This window comes from Aythya ferina (genome assembly GCF_964211825.1).
Source record: "Aythya ferina genome assembly, chromosome: 4".
Classification (NCBI taxonomy): domain Eukaryota; kingdom Metazoa; phylum Chordata; class Aves; order Anseriformes; family Anatidae; genus Aythya; species Aythya ferina.
The window spans coordinates 34,746,852-34,752,606 of record NC_140300.1 but is presented as its reverse complement, the minus strand read 5'-3'; the positions used below and the strand labels follow the sequence as shown (position 1 = coordinate 34,752,606).

The 5,755-nt window shown below is 36.9% G+C and overlaps 1 long non-coding RNA gene across 1 annotated transcript; it reads left to right on the top strand.

Annotated features, from left to right (window-relative positions):
- The first annotated feature begins 282 nt into the window (after positions 1 to 282).
- LOC311436651 lies at positions 283 to 4,131 on the top strand. The gene is made up of 3 exons (XR_014693000.1): positions 283 to 345; positions 656 to 789; positions 4,011 to 4,131. It is a non-coding gene; the product is annotated as an uncharacterized lncRNA (long non-coding RNA).
- Positions 4,132 to 5,755: the final 1,624 nt, after the last annotated feature.

Sequence of the window (5,755 nt, the reverse complement as noted above, 5' to 3'; positions counted from 1 at the left end):
GTAAGTAGCGCAATGAATTATCTCTTCTTCCATACCGAATAGCAGCCCCAAAATAATCCACAGGTTAAACTGGGAGCTCTTGGAGCTATAGAGACATATGGAAGGCTTGGAAGTTCTGTCTTGGAAACATGAGAAAAATGTGACCTTCTAATCACCACGTGATCATACCATGCATGCCTGCAGACATCTGCTTGACCACATGTACGTTCTTCCTGTAAAAAAAAAGAGTGAAATTAGAACTTGCGAGCCTCAGGAAATTTTATTATTTCAACATTTTGTTCGTTTCAAATGAGGAGGAAGCTGAAACAATGATCTCTCCTGTCCTCTGCAGTGACCCCACTCAAAGTGAGTATCTAGACTTTCCCTGGCAGTATTTTTGAGAAGAAAATGGTAGCTTAATGGAAATAATGGAGATTTCTATTGGATTTCTATTCTGACAGAAAATTATGGTCCCCAAATTTAGATGTTGGTTTTATTTTTGAACTGCTTTCTACGGAGTGTATCTTGAGGTATACTTTTGCATTCTTGAGTTTTTGCCATGCCTGTGACATATTTGCTTTTTTATTATTATTTATTTTTAAATAAGTGCTGCCAGGAACTAGGACCTTCTTAAGCTTTCCTTCTGAATATCCTCTCATCTCTTCTGGGCTCCTAGTATCATTCAGAGTCACCTAGGAGCTTCCAAAACCCGCCAAGGAAACCCTGAGTGATGAAATTATGATACTTGAAATAAAGGATAAAAATGTCACCAGGAGCTCACTGCAAAAACGGCACTGTTACTCCTTGCTGGTGAGTACAATGATGCTGCTCTCAGGCACCTGTGAGGTAGGAACTGCTGCTCCTCTCCTGGTGGAAGGTCCACCACCACCTTGCCTCCTGCCATGAAACAGAAAGAGAAATGGTAGATAGGGATAAAGAACCTGAACTAGAATAGAATAGTTCAGTTGGAAGGGACCTACAAAGATCATTGAGTCCAGGTGTATCTGTATCTATAAGGAAGCTTAGTGAAAGAAAATAAATCACGTGTTTTTAATTACTGAGAAAAGTCTTACATTTTCCCCAGTATGCACATCAATACATGAGGCACAATGGTGTTCATATCTTTATTTTGTATCAATCTTTTATTTAAAGAGATCTATGTCCCAGTGCAGAGGGGCTTTCTCAAACCGAGCATCTAGCATTACTGAAAACAGGAAATACATCTGTTATTTGACAGGGGATTCATGTTTATTTTTTATATTGAAGAATAAAATCTTCCTAACAGAAACATGCCAAGGTTTCCATTTCAGGGATAAAAATACTTCCATTTCCATTCAGAAGATGACTGGTATTACAGAAATTGAGATAGAATGTTTCTCGCTCTATTTTCTCTTTTTCTTCTCATATATATCTACACATTGACTTAAAAAATAATGAATACACATAAAAGCTACATAACAATACAGCTATTATTGGATTATCAGGTAGAATAAGGGCTAGTTTAGCAGCTATGAATATGTGGCACGTGCTGGGTTAAGAAAAGTTTGAACTGCAAGGTTTCTAAAAGCCTGGTTTTCCAGAACTACTGAGATGGTGGCATTTTGCCAGACTGATTTACAGACAAGGCTCATTTTTATTTTTTCAATCTGTCTTCTGCTATCACTCTGGCTGCCCAGATGTCATACATTTCTGAGTTCTGAAGAAGTTCAGAAATAAAAATGATGAGCTTCTTGCAAAGATATGCAATCTCTCATTAGAAACAGCTACTGTTTCAGAAGACTTGTGGATAGGTAATGTTTAAAAAAATAATTCAGACAATTAAAAGAATTAGGGTAGTAAGGGTTACATCAAAACCTGGAAAATATAGTTGAAGTGCTACTTATAAACAGAATAACCAATTGTCTGGTGTCATAACAGGAGTGAGTTTAACCAATGTTTTTTTACAAGTAAAAAAGCATCTAATTTTTCATCAGAAACTTCAAACTGGAAAAATCAAGCAACTCATAAAGAAAACTGGCTGACACAAGCTGCTCAGGTTTACCAAGAAATCCTTATCCAGAAGTACACATCACATTAAAGGCAAAGCATTTTCATGAATCACAAACCTGGCACAAATTTAAAGAAGCAGTGTTTTAGGTTCACTTCTTAAAAATATTACAAGGGTCGGTATTAGATTCAATGTGTAATGTATTTACTAATCATCTGAATGGGGGGTGGGTAGAGAAGTAAAACTACTTGATGATGATGAAAAGTAATGAAATGAGAAACAACAAAGGTCAGTGCTGAAGGAAAATATTTACTTGCCTAAGCCCACTTCACTTTAGTAAAGGAACCTGATATTCACTGTGCAGCTGTAGTTAATGACATGCAAGTATCCTTTTCTTCCTATACATGGGCATACCCATCCAAAAGTGAAGTAATAGAGCAAGTGGATACAGGGAAAAATAATTATATCAGAATTCAGAGTAAAGCTTCAGATATAAAAAAAAAAAAAAAAAAAAAAAAAAAAAAAAAGAGTTGAATATTCATTAGGTGATTTTAGGAAAGATATTGCAGATTCAGCATGAAAGACTTTCAGAGATGGGCAATAAGAATGGTCAATGGCATGGAAAGAGCTCTTGTTCAGAATGACTTGAAAACTCTTAAGACTGTTTCACTTAAAGGAATTTAACAACACTGGACACAATAATAGAAATATTTGAAATAAGGGGAGCAGGTAAAGAAATATATGAGAAGCTTCTACTTCTGTGATTATTCAAAATGATGACAATTTATGAGAATGGAAAGTACTAAATTCAAATTGCAGGAAAGAGCATGTTGGAAAGTCAAACCTGGCAAGGTGGATTGATAGTAATGTAGGTTAAAGAAATATCAGGAAATCTGATTTAAAAAAATAATAATAAAATGGAAAAAAATAGAAGTACTTCAAAGTTTATATCAATCTCTAAAGAGCAGAATGACCAACATGAGAGCCTCCCAGACACACATAATCCCTCTGAGATGTTTTCTCCATATTCTCATGTATCTGGCTGTGGTTTGATATGTTGATTCTTCATGGCAATCTCTCTGTTTCTAAATTACTTATGGCCATAGGTAAATGAAAACAAACAAACAAGTCTTCTCTTTCAAAATACTAAGTATCAAATTTCAGTTAGAAATTTGACTATTAGAATAAAATCACATCATCTTTACTCAGAGGTATGGCAAAGTACCTTTTAATATGCTCAGCCAGCTCTTTAATCTTGATAAAAACCCATTTATAAATATGTATAATATTTAGTTATGGGCATTTATTTTGGGGGGATCTGTCAGGTAAGACTGGAAATTAGGAGCCAACATAACATATTTGTGGGAGGCATCCAGAAGTGCATAGCATAATTGATAGAGAGAGCAGGAAACATTGCTACTTTGGTTTCTTGTATGAAAGCTGGCCCTGTATTTATCTCTGCTAGGATTTTTAGAATGAGGATCTCATCAAATGTCTGTTTTTTTTGATTGCTATGTAGATCACCATCAAAAGAGACCCATAGATGGAAAGATATGGATGGAGGTCTGCAGCTTGTAACTTTGCAGGGTTAAAGTAACTTGAAGAACAGGGTTCTAGAATTCAGGCCAGAAAAGTCCAACTTAATAAAAATAATATATGTAATGCAGGGGTATTATAGCACAATGTCTCTGCCTGGCAATATTTTTGAACCTATTTTTCTGTTAACTTGTTTAAATATCTGCCAGCTTGAGTTCTTATACACAGTGTCCCGAGGCATTAATCTCCTTAATAAAATGCTATGCATTCCCACTGAAGCCAGTAACAGAAAAATAAAAGGGAACCTGTGGTCATATTTCACCATAAAAATGATCTTAAAGAATTGCTGAGTGTACAGTCTAAAATGTTTTGTAAGTTCGCTAGCTAACCCTTTCTCTGGAGATAGAGTAATAATGAGTATGTCCCAGGGAAATAAGAAATAGCAAGACCATGCAAGGTGAAAATATAACTAGAAAAGCTAATGCGTGACTATTGATTATTTTTGCAGATTCTCTGCTGCTGCAAGTTGCCTTTGTCCTATCGACATCAAAGTGCCACCACTGCAGGATCTGTCCCTGTATGGTCATAGAAGGAGCTCAAATGGCTGTATGAGCTATTTCACATGTGAGAAAAGATGTGTGTGCTCTTGCTGGTATGACTGTGCCTAAAGTGCTACACCAGAATGCAAAGATCTCTTGCAGGGTCCAGACGAAGTTTTGCAGAATATCAAGGAGGCCAATTACAGAAATGTCTGGGCATGCTGATGGGATGGTATAGTTAACTCCTACTGTAGTGAGACTGTTCAAGAAAAAGCTACAAAGTTCTTGGGTCAATAGTTTTACCATTTGTACCTTTTCCCCAAGGAATTCTTTTTCCCTCTCTCTCTGGCAGTCTCCCCTCTTCATTGTTTAGGCACTTTCAGGCTACATCAGAAATCTCCTCTTGAACACACGGAGTCATATCAGACAATAACTCCATCAGTAAGATTTGAATTCTCCCTCGCAGTTTCTGATGGTGCACAGAGACAGCTGTGAAGAGGCCTGCTAAACTAATTTATCAGACAAAAATGACACAAAGAGCTGACAAGGTGTGCTATGGCTTGCTGAGTACTGCAGGGAGCAAAGAGGACTCACGCCATGTGAGGGCTTGCTGGTGGCTGGGCTCTGTCTGTGTTAGAGCTCAGTGCCAAGAGCAAGAGGTATCCTGACACCTCTGCCTGGTTCTTGAATCTGTTTGAACATCATGACAAAGGGAGAAAGAATTAACGTTCAGAAATGAATAATTTCCAAGGAAGACGAACTCCTTAATAACATACATTAGATGTTATGAGGCACAGAATATTTGCTGTGCTTAATTTCATCATTCTGTACAACCACATTCTGCTAGAGACACTCATAGGATGGAATGGAGTGGGCCTATATCACTTGAACAAGACAAACAAATATATTTCAGTTGTAATTTGTATTAGATGATAGAATCTATGGTAATTTTCTATCAAATAACTCATTCTTACACTCCCTGAGAGCATGGTTGTTTATAGTAGCCTGTCTGTCCTTCACATCTCTTTTACTGGTGCAGCAGGAAACATGATAGCAAGGGGATTCGCTTATGACCGATGTATCTCCTGCATATGCAATGTGCACAGGTCACATATAGTTGCAGAATACATGGTAAAGCATTCTTCTGTAAAGTTTAGCTATGTGAAATTGCTTTCCAATTCCTTTGCTTTCAATTGCCTTTGGTGGGGATTCGATTTTTTTTTTTCCTGTAGATTATTTCTGGGCTCAGGTAATGAAGCTATAAGCATTTGAAAGCTGTCATTTCTAGTTAAATCTCCATGCTGAAAAGGATTATTACATATCAGTGTCTAGGCAGTTTGTGTCAGTATAATTCAGCAGATCAGGCACTAGATACTCTAACTCTGTGAATTGTCACAGTCACTGGACAAGTCACTCTGACTTTAGTGCAGGGTATTAATAGCTATGGATATTTGTTTTAATAAATCCTTCCTTCCTCTCTTTTCAAATCAGAGCACTTCATTTTCCTTATATATATATATTTTTTTTCCCATTAAAAGACCTCTCCCAGACCCTACTCTGCAAACAACCATTACCTCCAAATCACAAGGAGTAATTTCCCAGGTATTTTCACAGTCAGCCCAGTTCTGATCAAAGAGACAAAAATGATCTAAAAAGTTATCATGAACAGCACTGCATCTGTTGGTTTCTTGCTACTCTTCTCCTTTCCTAGGGA